This window comes from Falco biarmicus, chromosome 2, assembly GCF_023638135.1.
Source record: "Falco biarmicus isolate bFalBia1 chromosome 2, bFalBia1.pri, whole genome shotgun sequence".
NCBI classification, from domain to species: Eukaryota; Metazoa; Chordata; class Aves; order Falconiformes; family Falconidae; genus Falco; species Falco biarmicus.
The window spans coordinates 30432171-30451441 of NC_079289.1; the positions used below are offsets into that span (position 1 = coordinate 30432171).

The window sequence follows — 19271 nt, forward strand, 5'->3', positions numbered from 1 at the left end:
TTGAGGCTTGCTACCCTGCGCCGTCCCCGCCGGCGGAAGGCTCCCCCCGTCCCGCGGCACCCGAGGGCGGTGGCCGGGATGGCCGTGGGCGCTCAGGACGGGGAGGGAAACGGGGGTGGGGTGGGGGAGGGTGGGCAAAGCTCGGCACCCGTTTGGGAACACGTTCCCCAGCCTTGGCGGCGGTGGAAGGCCTCCTCCGGTGTTTGCAGTTTTCTTTGTTTACATTCAGTTTAGAAACATTGGCCTTCGGCCAGAAAAGCGCCGGTCGGCTTCCCCCCCCCAACCTTCTCGCGTGGCGATGAGACTTCTAACTTTCACGACACCCCCCACCCCCCACCCCCCCCGGGTCTTAATATGTTTTCCCTTCGGCTCCCCAAATTAACCCTTCGGCTCCCTCGGAAAGAAAACCGAGGGCTGCACGGTGCGTTGCACCTGCCCTCGGAGCTCCCAACCGAGGGGTCGCAACAAGTTTGACCGGGGGATGGACTCACGACGGGGGTATGGAGGTGGACGGTACCGGCGAGGCGAGGCGCGCCGAACCGAGCGGCGGGCCCGGGCCCCGCCGCTCGGTTCGGCGCGCCTCGCCTCGCTGCCCGCCGGGCGGTGCTGTGCGGCGGCAGCCGGGCGGGGAAGCGGCGCGGTTCTCCCCGCCGCCGCCGCACCGCCCGGTTCCCCCCGTGCTCGGAGCGGCGGCGGGTGGGGTGAGCGCTGAGGTCGCTTGTATGTCCCCGTCCCCCCCGTCGTGTCCCGTTCCGTCCCCCACCCCCCCCGCCCCGCCCCTCCACCCCGATATCTTCCACCACCACCACCCCTCGGCGAGGAGTAAGTGCCACCGCTCCGCCTTCTCCTTTTCGCAATGTTGACGCAATCTATAAATAGTGGAACAAAAGGACCAACTTCCTCGCAGCTTTGCTGAAACTGCACAAAAAAGGCAACCGGGGGGGGGACGGGACACACACGGTTATTTTTTATTTTATTTTTCTCCGGTTAAAAGGCGAATCCTCCCCCTCCCCCCGCTACTGGAAGATTATTTTTTTTTTCCTCGCTGCCTCCTATGCTAGCAACGTCCTGCGAGTGGCTATTTTGCTTTTGCACCGAGAGAAGGGCTTCCCCCTCCCTCCTCTTCTGACAGTAAGTGACATTTAGCTACTGCCTTTTCTACGGGGGGGGGGGGACGGGACACGGAACGACACAGCTGCCTGCTCGCCTACCTGCCTGCTGCTCCAGAGAGCGGGCAGGAGGGACCTGGTGCTCCGGGTCCGGGGGTCGCAGGCGCTTAGCGCGGGGGAAGGGGAGGGGAGCAGCACCACGGAGCGAGTGGGGATGCGCGCACGGGGGAACGGGGCGTAGGGGACCCGTGGATTTGGACGAAGGGCGGGGGGGACGACAGACACGCACACCGGTAAAATAAGGTGACCGGGAAGAGGGGACGGTTGCCACTGCTCGCCGAACAAAAGCTGACGCTGATATTAAACGGGCTTTTGTTAGGGGGAAGTGTGTGTGTGTGCGCTTGTGTATGCGGGGGGGGGGGGGACGGGGACGGACACCCCGCCCGCAGCAAGTTGTCGTGCGGCGGAGGGCACCTTAGACTTGTTTACCGCTCGGCGCAGCGCTCACCGGCGTGTTTACCCTGCACACACGACGCGGGGCTCCCCCACCCCTTCCCCCTCCCCCCTTCCCTCCTCCGTGCCCCGGGCGGGGGGAAGGGGGGGGGGGGGGGATAAACGGAGCGGGATTTAAAAAGGGGGGTGCGCGGTCAGGAGATTCTGATACGATCACGCGTAAAACACCCCCCTTACACCCCCCCCCTCCCTTTTGCCGATCGGATCGGTGCAAGCGCAGGCAGTTACTGGCCGGAGGGAGAATTACATCATCCCTTGCTCCAGTGATGCTACCTTTCGTGCCGCTACCATGCGCGCAGGGAAACAAGCGGGGGCGCGCCTCCCCCCTCCCTCACTCCCCCTGCTCGAGCGCAAGCCCGAGCCGGGGGGGGGCGGAGGCGCGCCCCCGCGTCACTCACACACACACGCCCGCCCGAGTGTTTACAGCGCTCACACAGGCGTATTGTGACGTCGCCTGAGTGACAGCCCGTCGCACCAACGGGGGGGGGGGGGGGCGACAAGGCAGAACATGGGCGCCCCGCCCGCCTTCCCCCCCGCCTTCCACGCCGCGCGGGGAGCGGGGCCGCGAGCCGTTCCGCGGGGGGAGGAGGGGGGTGGGGGGGACAAGCCGAACCCAGGGTTTAAATACTTCGAAACTTAAATTCAACGTGTTCGCTGCTCCAGTACTGCGTTACGTGGTGCCGCTTAATGTGCGTTTATGACGTTTGGTGACGTTCTATGCGCATCGTTCTGCGCCTTGGAGAAGCGATTTCTTAGGGGTGTGTGTAAACCTGGGGTACCCGTGGGGTTCGTGCGCTGTCCCCAGCCTCGTGCACCCCCCGGGAGCAAGCTGGTACCCCAGGGGACCGGTGTCCTGCTCCTGGAGGGGTCTGGCACAACGCAGGAGCTGTCAGAGTGATGGCCTTGAGCACTTTGTTGCTCAGAGTAGACGATAAACCCATTATTATTATTATTATTATTATTATTATTATTGAAATAGATTTAAGCACCGAGGACAAAATCTAAATTTCACACATCATATGCTTTCCCCAGTGGTACCAGTGTAACGTTACAGGGTTAGAAACTTGTGATTTGCTACTGGGGTGAGAAAAGCGGGATTTTTTTTACTCAGTCTGCAAAAATATTGAAGTAGTACTTACCCACTGCAAAGTCAATAAATCCATAATCACACTAAAAACAACAAAAAGTGTTTTACAAACCGATACTTATCAAGAACTGTTTGCCAGAATGCAGCAGTGTAAAATTATTACTAAAACATCAGCATTTGCTCACTGCAAAATTCAAGTAACCGTGAAGCCCTGTTTAGTAGTACACACAGTTTCTAATGTGTTAATGGTTTGGGTTTCTTCAAAGTGTATTACTTTTTGAAGTCTGGGTGTTTCTGTTTGTGCAGAAAATAGACTGAGAAGCTTTGAGCTCCTACTGTTACAAAAGTTAAAAGGAAGCAAAGTTGAGCTGCTAAGTCGGCAGTCTGGAATGAGTCAATAGTATCTCCTTTGTCCTGCTAGCTGTCTCTGCTGTGGTGTATCTTTGCTCTATTTCCTCTGCACAAGCAAATGAGCATTTCTGCGCTCCGTATATTTAATAGTTAGACTTTATAGGTCTCCTGGTTTCTAAATATTGTAACCTCCCAGTGAAATTCAAATGCATCTGCCTTTCCAGGCTGTACGCAACAGTCATGATGCCGTCAATGACAGTACGCTCACTTCTTTAACCACGCGGGTACTTACACATTTTCCATTATCTATAATTAATGGGACAAATTATTCTGGCTTTGTTGTAGTAAGCCTTCATAAGGGAACAAATATGTCTTTTTAAAGTATTCCATCCTCTCTTGTTTTTACAAAAAACAAAGAAACCAACAAAAGATGGGGACGGAGACAGGAAGGAGATGTAAATAACTCCCACACACACACTTACTTGGGGATTCCCTGGGAGTCTCAGAGGGCAAGGAGGTAACATAGCTGGCTTTTACAACAGGATCACAGGTCCTGACACGGGGTCACAGAGAATCTATGCTTGGCTAGCCCTGTGCTCCAGTTTTGTTTAGCTGGTAGCTAGTCCCTTGAGGGATCAATGTCAACTTGAGCGTGCTAACTTCTACAGGCAACGGGCTGGCCGGTGACCGAGAGCTGTAACTGGCTCCTGGAGGGCTCCCTAGTTCTGCTGTGCTTGGAGAGCAAGTGCTGCTCCCGGGCTGCTCCTGTGGCTCTGGAGCTTGTCACAGAAAGAAATCAAAGTGGCAACAGTATAAAGCAAACCACAACACTGTCCGTTTTCTGAAAACAGAAGGTGGGTAGATGTATTGGGTGGATTGGAAAAGCAGCTTGGGTAGGGACGTGGCTCACAGACTGAGGCACAGAAGACAACTCCCATCACCATAAGCTAAGTTTCTGTGTACCTCGAACCCACTTTGCTCTCAAATTTTAGCTTTAGGTTGGTATCAGTCATTCTGCAGATCTGTCACGCTCCCAGAGCTGATAAACAAACATGAATTCAATATCCCACATGTAAAGGTATTAGTGTTCAGCAAATGGAATAGCAGCATACTTTCTCTGTGTTACATGTAAGTCTTAAACAAATCCATTAAGGAAGCAGGTACAGATATATATGCACATACACATACATATCTCCTCACATTAAAAGCCCCTCTGGTTTAACTATCAAAAAGCATTGGAGACTAGAGTTCAGTTACTAGAGTACAAAGAAAAGTGAGACTGTATCAACTCACTGGGAGGTCGAAACATGCATTTTAACTTATACAGTATGTAGTTTTTATTTAATTTTATGTTACCATACAAAGACTTTTCAGGTCTGCAAGAACAAGATAATATTTTGGGGGGTTTATAAAAATAAGGCTTGCTTATTATTAATATACCAAAGTCTGCTTTTCTTTTGATTACCTGATTTACATGTGAGTAATTTAGCGTATGATTACCTGAATGACCATTCCTTTCTCTTTTCATGCTTGAAAAAGATTATCGGTCAACTTCTGCTGTAGTACTGTACCTGTGACCATTCTGACTGTCCCATTTGGTGTCTGATACTTTTTGATTTTTTAAAATGTAATTCTGTACTTCACCCCCCAGTTCTTTTAAAAAAATCTAGCCTCGTAATTCCTAATGATAACAAGCAGTTTTCTCTGGTGACCATAAAGGCCTATGCTATGGATTTCTACAGCTTTCATTTAAAACTCTAAACACATTTCTATCTCTTCAGTTGTAAAGGGTGTTACTAACTTACGTGACTAATACAGACAGCAGAGTCTCCCTGGTTCTGCAAGCAGGCAGTTCCAGTGTTTCAGCTTTTGCACAGTAGCACTTTAACAAGCAGCAGCCATGCATAACCAACAGCACTGCAAGTCCAGTTACTGCTTTTTAGAAGTCTGCACCCAACTCGTTAAGTTATCTGAAATGCCCATTCTGTATTGTTACAGCCATATGACAAAACTATTAACAGCAGGAAAGTGCAGTAGTTATTCACAATGGGTAAGATACAGGGGGAGAAAAAAAAAAAAGTTATAAAAAAATGGAGCCTGAGGCGCAGGAAGAAAGCAGCACAGCTCCAGCTATCCTTTTATAGTAACTGGTGTTTTACAGAAAGTGGGAAAGAAAAGAAAACTCTCTCTCCCTTCCCGCAGCTAGCCAGCGATGGCATGATCCTTCTAACTGCAGACTGACAGCATTCTTGGAGAAATCTTTGTGCAGGTTTCATTTCTAGTATGTGGCAATGAGAAGTATTGTTTTCCCCACTTCCTTCTCTTGAACCTACTTCTGGATTCTGGGTCTTATCTTCTGGCTACTTTGATGGATGTCTGATAGAGCAGTTCTCAAATTTGACATTAGTGCTTGATAAAAAGTAATATATTTTTCAGAATATTTTAAGTACTGTAGTAGTTTTCATGAATATTTTCTACATGTACAGTTAACATTCTGAATATTACATAAGTATGATGGTATTAGCTAATCGGGGCATTACTGTACAGTGCATACATAATGTGTATACAAGATATGCCCAGCCCAGGCTAAAAAAGTGCGCTCAGCATGGATTACAGCTACAAATAAATCTTTTATAAAAGATGAATGGAAATTAGGAAATCAGTAGTTGTTCATCAGATGAGAAATAAGCCCTTTAGACTGCCTGAAGAAGTAAAAAATAAATATACTGAAAACTAGGCAACACTAGCTGGCAAAATGGAGTATTGAAACCACTGTACTTTTTCAGGACTCTTAGTATCCTTGTTTCTGGCTGAATGTAGTATATGCATGAACATCCTTTCTTATAAAATAATAAAATTCACAAAGATTCCACTGTATGACAGTGTACTGATTGGCTGCCACAACTACTGACTAAATATTAATGTTGGTAGTCTTTCCAAGTTAAATCTATGAACTACTATATCCAAATAACTTTTAAATCCCTACCCACAAGTAAAACTCCAACAAACCCATTTCCTGGCTTGCACATTGTCTATCCTTCTTTGTAAAGATCTGTTTAGTAATTTACTTTGGTTTGTCCATTTTCCTTTTACTAGTTGGTTAGGGAAATATTAGATAGTCTCTTTTGATTTGGGGCTTATTTAATTTTAGTTTTACAACACTAAACAGTGCGATAAACACTGCAGACTAACTAGAAGGAGCTCCACATTAGTGCAATCACTTCAGTTTCGTAACTCCACAGATCCTTATCCCTTACAAGCAATGATTTACATACCAGTGAGGGAAAATGAAAATGAGGGGGAAGCTCATTATAACCCTCTAAGTGTACTTAGTTTCTAACTCAGACTAGATTAAACCTGGCCTATGTCACAAGAACTGTGAAGGGTGAGAGCAAAGGATCCCGTCTCATAGCGGTCATGCACAATTAATGCCCTCTTCACTCAACAGAGAAAACCAGACCCAAAATGGGAAGGAGGATCTGGCCTGCTACTCTTTCACCTTTGCTCCCCACCCCCATCCTGGGAGCTGTAAAGAAAGGATCAGGTTGCACTATTTTAAAAGCTGGTGCAGTACCCAGCGCTCCCTCAGTGTACTGGAGAGGACTGGGAGAAAACCTCTCTCAGAACTCCCTGCAGGAGTGCGTACTGCTCCATATCCTTTACTCAGGACTGTGGCTGATCAACAGAGCTAAGCCTTCAATTAAGTGCTGAAAACTTCCCCTGCAAATGTACATTATTTTTAGGGACGTATACAAATAAGAATATTACTGAACTAACTTACCTTTGACACGTGGTTTTGAAAGCTTCATGCTTGATGCAAGTCATAAAAACCAAATTATGACAACAGCTCAGCACTACAGATAAAGTAGGCCTGTAAATAAATGAAAAAAGAAATTAAGCATCTTAGCATAATTTCCTGAACGTGCTTAAATAAACTGGATTGATGAAGACATTAAAGAATAATTGCTCTCTCTTTCGTCCCACCATCTGAGTGCCAATTGCTAGTTACTGTTCCTACAGACCTTTCAGGCTAAGTCATACAGCTGATGTTAAATCTGTATCAAGGTGGAAGATGGATGGTGTTTTGGCCAACATTTGGAATGGGAGTCCAAATGAGGGCCTTAATCCTGTCCCTGACTCAGAATTCCACCAACGGCTTCTTGATTCTTAGATAGGGACAACTAAAACTATCCTACATCTCACTGAACCTAAGAGACAAAATAATGCTTACAGGATGTCCCAAGGCTACATATACTAAGGTTATAAAAAGTCTAAAATGAAATAAGTGTTTAGTGACATTTTGTTTACCTGTGTATTTGTCTTTCAAAATATAAAACTCATAGTTCTGGAGGCAAGGTGCCTAGTTAGCAGGGTGTACCACATGTCAAAAAGCTAATCCAGCGAGTTCTGATGCTGTATCGTATCTCTACATAAAAGAACCAAAAATTACAGTGACTGAAATCTGCACCAGTCTTCCACACTCTTCACATTGGATATGAAGACCTGGCCGGGACAGAGCACTAAAAGCCTCATCTCACCCAGGGAAGGATCCTTCTGCAGGAGTTGTGGAAGGAAGCCATAAGCCTCCTCCTGTTGGAATAGGGGAAGTTTTGGGTGCAGTGGGAGAGCCTGCACAAAGCACTGCATAGATGCTGGGCTATGTGTCAGCGGCACTCAGAGCCTAGAAGAGCTGTCTCGTTCGCATACCATCAGCCCATCGGCCCAGCAATGAGCAGATATAAATGCTGTTGAATCTTGCCTCAGCCACTTCTGCCTGAGCTCTGTGAGTTTTAAAAGGAACAATATCTCATTCCTGGCTTAAAAAATGGTCAAGATCTATAGATAAAAAGCTATATATTAGAACTAGGTATTACTGTTGTAGTTGTTAGTAACACATGATTTCATCATACAGGCTGGCAGACACTTCATTTGAAAGCAACAATTAAAATAATGGCAGGTTGTGTCATACAACAACAAATTTACAAGTAGCAGCAAAAGTGTCCTTTTCTCATGTGTAAGATTCATCATTCTGGAGGGACAGCCTGCTGGAAATACGCAAGAGGCACATGAAAACAGAGAGAAAGAGAAGAAGTTTAATGGAAGATGCTGATCTGGATGACTGAAGCCTTCATCAAATAAGAAAGCAGTATCCCGTTTACCTTCTGATGCTGTGTAAATGAATGAATCAAAGCCCACATATTCTCTTGCAAATCATGCCACAAGGATTCTACCTCTCTGTGCCCCTGAGGTCATGACTGATCATGTACTGACCCCTGACAGACTCCTGCTGCCTTTTCTTTAATACAGCAAGCATACACCTCTTGAACCACTTGAGCCCCTATGAGTGCAATACATTGTATGCTGCCTCCCATTCCTTCTTTTTAAATTATTTTAGTAATCTATACCCCCCAGTTTTTTTTCCTATGATCTTTTAGGTCTCTCTACAGCTTTTCTTGCACTGAGAAGCTTCTTGATGCTTAAGTGCACATGTGTTAAGGTACAAGAAAAAACATAAACACCCAACATTCTTTCAGGGAGAGACTTGATGGCTTTTCAGCAAAAGGAATACTTCATTTCAAAGATGATCTTTTTCAACTGAAAGAGGCTCACATTTATATTATCACTAAAACTTTTGCTGAAAGGGGAGGAAACAGTTACTGTAGACAGTATTTGAAAAGGAAGTTCTGTTACAGAACAGACCAAAAAATTTAAGTTCTTACAGTGTATAGAATATATAATCAATGCTGAGCTGCATATGCCTTAAATACCGAGCTATGTGTGAAGTATTCTTTAATGTGTCCAACAGCCTTGATGGTGAAACCTATACAAGGAGATAATTAATACAATAGCATGCACCAAGCACAAAACTGAGATATTATTTCATTGAAACTTCTCCAGCTCTAACAAAGACACCATTGAAAAAAAAAAAAGGCATTTCAAAGACCACTGTAGATGCTGGACATAGACTGATTCTTAAACTAAAGACAGAAAACTGCTAGCCAAAAGGAATAACCTGAACAAAGGAGAGATTTTCAAGTTTTAGACTTTCAAGTTTGAGACCTCTGGTTCAATCTTATCTATGTTTTCACACATCAGTAGGTTCAGTGCAGTTAGAAATATCCAGTACATGTAATGAAAACAATCTCTATCAGTGGATACAGCATGAACATGATAACATATGTTTTCCAAGCCTAGAGCAATTGTCGAGCAATTACTATTTGTCAAGGCAACACACTTGATAGTCAGGGTCATCTAACCCTAGGTCATCTCCTCCTGCCTTACTCTGAGGCGGCTCTCGGTAACTCAGCTGCCCATCTTTCTTCAATTTGTTCTGAACGTGAGGCGCAGGCCCGGGTTTCTCGGGCTCCAGGTGGTGGGAGAGCGGGGGGCGGCAGAGGCAGTGGCAAGGGGTGCACTTACTGCACCGTGATGGCTCGTCTAAGCCACAGCTGCTGGGGTTTTGTTCCAAGACGAAGGAGGGCCTGTGTGGGTCAGAGAGGACTCCTGGACAACTGATTATTAACCAGGGTTTTCTAAAGCACTTGCAAGGCCCATATTGTGTTTGTTTAGGACCCAGAAATACAAGTGCATGTTATCAGCAGCCGGGGTGGATTGGTTTGTGTCTCTGAGTTGAATCATCAATTCTAGCTACCTTTTAAAACAGAAAGACTTTGTCTTACGCAGTCTGTTTTGGTCTGGGTTTATATCTGACTTTATTTTATTTTTCATTTTAAGGGCCCTCATTCAACTAAATATACCCTCTTTACAAAGTATGATTTTTTTGCTATCCAGATTGTTATTTCATGCCTGTACAATTTTTATTTAATTTCTCTGTATAACTAGCTTCTGATTCTTAATTTTTACATTTTACGGTAGAAAATTTAATGGCTTTTCTTTGCCACGTGATTCAGTCTTCCAACTATAGTTTGTAAATTGTGTGTTGATGGAAAATGGAATTTAATTAAACTGTAGCAAAAGAACATTTCATTTTTTATCAGTTCAACTTAATAACCATAGATGTACATAACATGCAAGAAAAAAAATCAGAATGTACTGCACTGAAGTCTGATTTATTCAACAAAGAATAATCATTACTAGTTGGTGAACTCAAGTGATTGTTTCTGGTCAGCACAACCATCAAGACTTTAGAACTAGTACATCTCACCCTCTTACAGTTTTTGTTCATGGACCTGATGAGAAAAAATGTAATTGCCTGCTTTTTCATCTCCCCAGTGGATTTTTCAATTTTGAACATACTAGTCATTAATATAAAATAGCCGAGTACATTAAAAGAGGAAAGGGAAAAAAAAAAGCTATCAGAAGCAGGTTCAGCATTCCGTAGGTTGCAGTTCCAACTGCTCTGCCAGTGACTTCCACCCCTTCAGTGGTTTGATTTTCTCTAAAACTTTGGCATCAAAAAATGTGGTGCATAGTATTTTTATTGTGTTTTTCTAAAATACTATGGTAAATTTAACCTTAATACCGGCTGCCCTACTTCCATACTTAATTTTAAGTGGTCTTGTTAAAAAAGAAGCATTTAATTTAAAAAAAGCATACATGTAGAACTCATTTAAACATATATTAATCATTCCAGGAGGCCACACAAGTAACAGAAAATGTGGATTCCTTCCTTTCTGATTTATCGGCTATTTATGCTATAGTATGTTCAAAACAGAATGGGTTCCTACTGTGCCTGCTGGTGTACATACAAAGTTAAAGAGACAGAGCCCTGGCACAGAGGTTTGCCTTCATTTGCTCAACACCTGAGGTGTTAAAAGTAAGAAGCCAAACAGAAGAGGCTTTTTTTTTTTTTTTTTTTAAAGCACTGGCTGTTCAGGTGCAGATTTACCAGCAGCAGGAGGCAGAGGGTGAAAGGATGCTATGAAGACTTCTAGATCCCCCCCTGTTACTCTGTCCCTTCCTATTCCACTCCTCCTTGAGCCCTAGCTGTGTTCACCTATGCCTATCTACTGAAAATTGGAAGGACTTTTTGCTTAACCAAGGAACTGAATATAAGCATTGACCACCTTAATCTCTGCTAAATATAGAGACTTCCCATTGAATTTCCATGTCCTTGCTAAGTGACTTAGGAGGATAAACCTACTCTCAGGACAACTCATCAAGTTGAAAGGAAAAGAAGGAAAGTTATTTCTGAGAATGTCCAAAGGTTGTGATCCTGACTTGCTGATTTTTGGAACACGACTTACAGATTGGGCATTACAGATCTGTGGATTTGATTTATTCACTTAGCAAGGTTCAGAATGAAATTCCTCCTCCCAAATTACTGTGATGGAAACAACACTGTCCCATGGATTTTCTATTCATTTTCTTGCTCTTTTTTCTTTTGGCAGGCTTACAGGTTTCCTGTCTGTAGTAGAGAGAATCTGAAGGCCAGCATAAGGAACCAGAAAAGTCACTATTCAAAATTACAATTGTAGCAACAAGTTTCTAAAGAGGTACAGATGGATAAATTTCGGTTTAGGTAAGGGCATGATTAAATGAGGAAAAAGAGGTGAGGTAGAGGCATTTTATTAACGTATGCCGTAAAATCTTTGAAATACCACAGACTATGTAGTTAGCAAAGCTGACAGTGCAGTAAAAGGAACGAGAATGACTGACTAAGGTTGGCTCTAGTTAGTTGAATTAAAGAGGGGAAGGTCCTGTTTCATTTTTGCTAAGACTGTGAGCAGGCCAATATTCATAAATAAAGCCTATTTTAAGAATACGAGAAAGGTCAGACTGGTTCAGGCCAGGCACACACTTGGGCCATTCACCCATCACCAACAGCAGGCATAAGCCAATTCTTGTCCAAATACTCTCTCGGAGAACAGCAGGACTAGGACAAGCACATTTGAGAATGCCCATGGGTTCCAGCATCCAACTTTGTTTTAGTTCAGGGGGTTTCCTGAGCCTGATGTGGTTCGTCTAGTCAGCGACCTTTACTAGATCTCTCTTCCAAGGTCTTGTGCAGTCTCTCCATAGATCCACGTGAACTTCTTTCATCCATACGGTCTTTAGGCAACGAATGTCATGAGTGTATTACCCATGAACACATAAAACAATACAATTCAGAGTATTATTTGCTTTGTATCTGCCTACGGCCAGCTTCATCTGATGCAACCTCATTTTTTTATTGATAGAGACGGTGAAAAGTTGATCTCTGTCCATCTTTTCCCTGTGTGATTTTAAAACACTTATTGCTGTTTTGAAGAAGTGTTAGAGGGGTGCTGTAATTAAAGTCTCTGAAGAAGAGTCCATTGCCCCTGTGCTGGAAATCTATTTCTTCTTAGCCCTGCCAATCATCCGCCAGTTTGCCTGCTATCTGCAGCAGATGCTGAAGCTGCTATTGCACAGAAGTCCTTCCAAGATCCTGGGGAACTGGAAGCTTAGATGAGCACATTCTGAGAGCGCCATTCTTTTCCACTGTTAGGGAAGATGCATTAGAGGAAAAGATGCAGTCATGCATATTGTGCTCTTAAAACCCTGCTGGTCTTTCTGCAAGCAGAATCTGAAAGAATAGTAGGGAGTGGAAATGAAGAGAAGAACATTTGCCAATCCACAGAAATAAGCCCCATTCTAAGAAAATTACTTGCTAATAACTACAGCTGAAGGCATCAATGTAAACTTTATCTTAAAACTGAAGCAGAAAACTGAAGATAAAACCATTTGAGCTTCCTCTAAAGGAGGAGGGCATTGTTTCTAGAGTTTGGCAGTGGACCCTAAGTGGGCACAGTTAACACCATAATTAAAACAGCAGAAGCGTGTGAGTTTCCTATTATTTCAGTAGGAGATTCATAACCCGTGAAGTATACTCCCATTTTCCCTGCTGTGTGCCTTAAAAGGCACAGGAATATTTCTCCAGCTGACAGGAAAGCCCACTTTCTATTTGTAAAAAATTATGTGGATAGGTAAGACAGCTCTCCGTTCTTAGGTAAAAATATAAACAAAGGCCTTTCAGAAAGCTTACTACAAGGTAAGGTATATTGTATCGCTGTACAGAAGAAGATAAGCAGCTATTGCAGAAAAATGCACTTTTAGAGAAATTACGTAAACTCCAGTTAGTGTTAAAGCTATTAAACAGTCCTGTACTATTGAAGTAGAAAAGGTTAAGGGAGACCAATGATGCCAGGATACTCAAACAGGAAGTCTTTTCATTTAGGTTTATGAGTAACTCTAGTTAAAGTGAGTCTATTTGACACAAAATGATCTGTACTGTTGCAAAATAGTTTCTGTCAGCAGATTTCACCTAGGCAACACCCAGTCTATCAGCTATAATCATACTGGGTTTGGCTGCAGGATGCGATTATTATTTTGGAAGGGTATGTTTGGCTAAGCAGGTAAAGAGACTGTACTTGAAGTTTCACAAGACACAAAGAATGGTAAAAAAAAAAAAAAAAAAAGCATTCAAACCCCACATTATTAAATAGGTAAACAAAACATTTTCTCAGGAGCTGTCAGCACCCCACTGGTTAGAATGGGACACCAACTCACATCTGTTATGAACAAGTGCACATTTAGGAGTCCCCATTTGAAAAAGGTTACTCTGGAAGCCAGGTCATCGCTGTAGGCTCCCTGCTATGGTTAGACATGCTGAAGGCTAGAAAGGCTCAGAACCTCTAACGTTACAGCTCTAACCCCAAATGTTGCCTGGTTCTGCTGGCTTAATTCAGAGTCATATGTCACATAGAAGTTCCTGAAGATGGTCTTGCCCCTCACTGGCTGGTTGACAAAACATATAATAAATTATCACATTGACTGTCGGCACTTGTTCAGTAAGCCCCTGAAAACCAAACCCAAATGTACTTTTGTTCAAGGCAACGGGTCCCAACTCTGGTGTATTTATACGGAGGCAAAGTAACCCCTGAGCATCACTGAGATTTTGAATATGAGCAAATCCCTGTCTCTGAATAGAACTGCCTGTCACCCAGACCCTTCATACATTAAGGTATGAAGATGACACTGTATGGAGTATCGTTTTTTCAAAGTTTAATGAGGAGAGGACTTCTCTGTATACCACAGACATACGATGTGGCACGTACCATGTAGTTGCAAGGCTGTGGTTTCAGTCAACTTTGCGCACAATGTAGATAAAGTACAGAACCTTTTGGGAGAGAAAACGCTGAGATGTTTTCACTGATCTTGAAAGATGACTTAGAAGCTGATTTAATTGACCTGTTACTGCCTAGGATCTCTCCTAGTAAAAGCTCTTGATAATACAATGTATAACAGCAAAACCATAACCAAGTGTTTCAGACCAATGTTGCTGTTTTTGTAAGTCTGAGAACTATTGATCACATAGTCTTAGACCTGTGTAAACTGAATTAGTCACCTGTTGTGGTACCACACTTCAGTCCTTTGTCTTCTGAGGCAGGCTGTGATGATGGCTACTTTTTCTGGAAAGAGGCAAGGGCAACGCAAAGCCAACAGAAAATTGCTGCTTGTTCACAAGAAAGACCAAAGGGTAGCATTCCGTAATGCATCCAGTGTTACTATGAGGAATGTCTTTGCTCTGCTGCACGGACCCCTGTGTAAAAATAGACATCTTGCAGGCTGGCAGTTCAAAATCCCCGAGGATTAGTGATTGGTTAGGAGATTATGGATACTACTCCAGTCTGAATTTGAAACAGCAAATTAAAGTGCTGCGGCACTGGTAGTTGACACTGAACTGCTAGCCCCCTCACCCTTCCTGCAAAGTTGTAGATACAGAGGGCTCTGTCACTGATTTGTAATGGTACATTTGCTTCTGCAGTCAGTCACAGAAGGGAATCTATTTCTGGTGTTTATTGTTTCTAATAAGCTGGATAGCTTGTCAGAGAATAAGAGAGAAAAGCCACACGATGGGCAAGTCACTCAGCACTATGTACAACACTGTACTGAAAATCAATCACTACTATCGGGGCTATAAATACCTAAGGCATTCAACACAAAGCTGGTCACTATCAAGGTCCCTGCAGGGAGCGTGCAAGCAATAAAATAGGTCTTTTCAGGCCCTGAATTTTAAAATACACAAATCAAAGACATGCCATATTGCTGATGAATCTTTTATCCCTTGCTAAGTGCATGGGCAGCAACTTGTGCTGGGAATCACACTCCTCTTGCCTCCATCAGATGTCCCTGATGATAAAAGTCGACACTGGTAATGGATATGTCCCAGAAGCTCAGAATCACAGCTTTTAGGGCATTGAGTAAGGCAAACTGTCTTTAAATCATAACTATAGCTTTACTTGTGGAATTTAGAAACAAACTGATTTCTGTTCGAGGGAAGTCTTCTCCCTCCCTCCCCTGTTGTATGCTTCCTCTTGGAAAATGGCACAGGACGTGTTACTCTCTGAAGAATTACACTAGCCAAAATCTTTAACCCCAGTAATTTATGATTCCTTTACCTATATATGAAGAGGTATACCTAGCATGTTAACTCAAACTGTATTTTGCTAATGGTCATAAGGAGACTCAATTTACTGCATGAAAATAATTATACTGTTACATATAAAGTCAAATGAATCAGACAGTACATACACTGCATTATTTCCATCCTTGTGGTATGATGGAAATAAGGAGATCATGGATGTTTGTACTCACATCACTATTTAATGCCCTGAGAACAGTGGATATGAGGGTGCTTCAAGTAGTAGTCTGCCGATACCATCTCATGGACTCTGCTTGTCCAAAGGATTTGTCCTTGCACTCATGGGGCACATACACGCTAGCAGTGAAATTCATCTACACAACTACTCAAAACAGCAGCCAAAAGCATCCCAGATGAGTTATTCGTGCTCTTTATAAAAAATGTACAATCAGAATAACTCTCTGTGCTTTGGCCAACTTAGATAGAAAACTGGGCTATACAAATTAACACACACACACTAACTGCATTAAGAAAGTAACCGTCTCTTTATACTGTTACTGTATATCACAATATTAGCCTGGAGAGCCCAAAACTACACATAAATACACTTCCTAGCACTCCAGAGAAAAAAATTTTCTTGATTCTGACATTTTCATATTTATTTCTCAAAATTGGCCAAAAAACTTCCAGACTCCTAAATGTTAAACTTATACTTTCCAACCTATATCCAAACATAGGATTGTCTTTCTGAAGTACAGTTTGTACTACTTTGTCCAATCCAATTGTGGTTATGTTAAATAAGGGGATTACCACCACTTTAAAACATTTAATCTGCTAAAATAGAATAACTCAGAATAACTGCACACCATGTTTTCCCAATTCTACCTCCAATTCTGCAGTCTCCTGCCAACTTAAATAAATACTGTATCATTCCAATTTCCTTGTCTATGGTTGTTTACCTCACTTAATCAAACTGCATATATTCTTTTTCTTCCTAACAACCCTTTAATTATTCTTATTGTTTCTGAATGTCCTTATTTAATCTGTAAGTGGTATTTTAAAGATTATTAAATGATAAGTTCATTGGCACCTTTGAAAATGGGGATTAGATCCTCCATTATGATTAGCTTTATATTTTTCTGAGTATCATACCATCCAAAACAGACACAGACATCTTACTGGGGGTCGATTTCGGTAGTAGTTGCATTTGGCCTCTGAAGATATGCAGAACTAAATTTCTTATCATAATAAATCCTCTCTGCTTAAATATATATTTTCTTTTGTCAACAAAAATTACTTTTAAGCTGTTCAGTAAAATGGAAAAGCTGAAAATACAGTTTGCCTTTTATAATGTCAAAGTAGAAATATAAAAGTGAATGTTAAATTACAAAAATTATTAACATACATGTTGAAAAGCAAGTTCTGACAAGTAAAACCAGACAACCTCAGATTTCAATTGTAAGTAAAATAAGCCTTAGTGGTTTTTTTCATTTTTCTCAATTTGTTCAATTCATAAAGCATCTCACAATGTAGAACCATTATTCTCTCTTAAGTCCAGCCACTCAATGTTCAGAGGCCTTTTTAAAGCACTATTTCACTTCTATCCAGGAATTATATTTTCCTACCCTTGTAAAAAAAATGTGAGTTAAACATTCTGAAGCTATTTTCTAGACATGTTCCTCCAAAAGCTTCTCTGACCTGTACTGTTTTTCTTCTGCCTAAACTGTATTAATATAAAGGTGCTGTGGTATGTGACTCATATTCTTGAATAATTCTATTCAAGTTGACAACAGTCTTTCTCCAGACTGGCTTGTATTATAAAGCTTTTAAGATTTTGGTGGTCTCTTTCTAAGTTAATTTTCATATAGCATAAGTAGATACCTCCTACTTAAAAAAAAACCAAAACATAAACCAAAGCCATTCAAGTGCAGTATTAAACAGAAAAGTGATACTGGAACCCTTTGGTTCTATATCAAGATAACATGACAGAGCAAGCTACAAAAGTGAAGGGGTGCTACTTCTCTTATTCAGATATTCCTCTCTGGGAGGCTGACAGTGACAGCCACGCAATTCTCTGTACACTATTCACGTTTTTAACGCAGCTGCTTCTAATAATTGAAACTTTTCTACCACAATTTGAGGGAAGAAGGTACAATAAAATGTCCATTTGCAAATGTTTACAACCTTTTCTGTCACAGACCCAATAGAAGAAAAAACACTGAAAGAGAAACACTTTAATTTGAAGACTTTAATTATTGTTTGATATGAGCATGTAAGTCCTTAAGCAGCTAACAGATTAGCACCACAATAAATAGAAATGGTTTTCTGATCATCCTTCAAACTGAACTTCTTAGAAAGAACAGACGTGCTAGCCAGTATTCTGAATAGACTGAATTCTGTCAGTATTCTGAATAGGCAAATGGTCTTCATTCCTTCAGTACCCTTGCTCTCTTACGTTACATATTTTAAGCTCTAACAAAAGCATATACATGAATGATTCACATTATAATCAGGGCCATGAATGTTGGGAACATGAACCATATATATTCTTTAATGTTTTTGAGTACAGGAAAATAAAATGTCTTGAGGTTTGGAGCAGAAATACAAGTGATACTTTCTAATATCACTAACTAATTTCACTTTAGGGTTCCATTATCACGGCATAGATACTAGGTTTCATTTTTATTACTAACAGGCTTTACTCATTTTAGTTAAAATAGGCTGTTAACCACCAAAAGTAAAATTAATCATCAAAGTTCTGGTTTTGTTTAGGAATCAGACTTTTTAAGATATTCTGTCAAAATAATAAACTCCAGTTATCTGTATGTGACTTAAAAGAAACTGCATGTGTTTTTGAATGCAGAGCATTTCCCCATAGTATCTGCAAAACTATACATACCTGAAAAGCACGTACTAGAGAGAATTAGGAGCCAAGGAAAAAGGGTACTGACAATGCTGGAACCAGCTTCCTATCCGGAGGGTCAGGTAGTGTAAGCAGACTAATTGTACTGCTTGCATGGACAGGTAAAATGCTTTATCCTTATTGATGATCTGTAAATAGAAATCACATGTATATGAACTTTAAAATTAAAATAAGTGAAAATTAAAAAACAGAAAGGCGTACAAAATACAAGTATTCATCTATTGACAAAAAAAATGATACCTGCATTTTTGATGATACAGAAGCATTTTTGATGAAACAGAATAGTGTTCAGACTATCCAATTTCATCTCCATGTTCCAAATTTACTTTTCAAATTAATTCTTAATAATCCAGATTATTTATTGAGTGGAGCCAACAATTATGAAAGAAGATAGATTTAAGAGCATTGTGATGACATAAACTTTTTGTCTAATCTGTTCTAAATTGCCAGTGAGGAAGATGTTCCAGCACCAACAGATAGCCTGGTTCCAGTCTTTAACTGCCCTCATACTTAGAAGGATTTTTCAAATATGTAGCCTGTTCTTCTTCACTGTAAATTAAGATAATTTTTTCTTGTCCTTCCACAACTGGGTACAAAGGACAATTGATTACCATCTTCTTCACAATAATATTCAGATGCCATATTATTTTCCCTAGCTTTCTCTTCTCTTGACTAAACAAATGCAACTCTTTTGAAACATGCCTCATAGCTCCTGATTTCCAAAAACCTTTTCACTCATGTGCTCTCCCATGAGTTCACATTCACCTGGAAATCAAAATAATTTTCTTTTTCCAGACTTTATTTTAACACAGAGATACAACAATTTTATTCGTTGACTTTTATTCTGGTCATTTTGCATGAGCATTCTTTGATTTTGCTTCATCTGTAAAACCAGGCAGTATCAATGTTATTTGGAATTTTGTGGTACTCTAGAGCAGTAGG

At 41.9% G+C, this 19271-nt stretch overlaps 2 long non-coding RNA genes across 10 annotated transcripts in view; one reads left to right on the forward strand and one right to left on the reverse strand.

Annotated features, from left to right (window-relative positions):
- Positions 1 to 19271, reverse strand: part of LOC130145248 (uncharacterized) — a 90444-nt gene that overhangs the window by 38794 nt on the left and 32379 nt on the right. For 6 of the 9 annotated variants that reach the window (XR_008820430.1, XR_008820428.1, XR_008820432.1 and 3 more), the window contains 2 exons: positions 18306 to 18457; positions 6842 to 6931 (listed from right to left, as the gene is read on the reverse strand). This is a non-coding gene — a long non-coding RNA (uncharacterized LOC130145248). Of the gene's footprint in view, positions 1 to 2761; positions 2793 to 6841; positions 6932 to 12424; positions 12569 to 18305; positions 18458 to 19271 lie in introns of those variants that run through there. The other 3 variants (XR_008820429.1, XR_008820434.1, XR_008820433.1) reach the window with 3 other exon arrangements.
- Positions 796 to 19271, forward strand: part of LOC130145249 (uncharacterized) — a 49295-nt gene continuing 30819 nt past the window's right edge. The window contains exon 1 of the long non-coding RNA XR_008820439.1: positions 796 to 1131. This is a non-coding gene — a long non-coding RNA (uncharacterized LOC130145249). The remainder of the gene's footprint in view (positions 1132 to 19271) is intronic.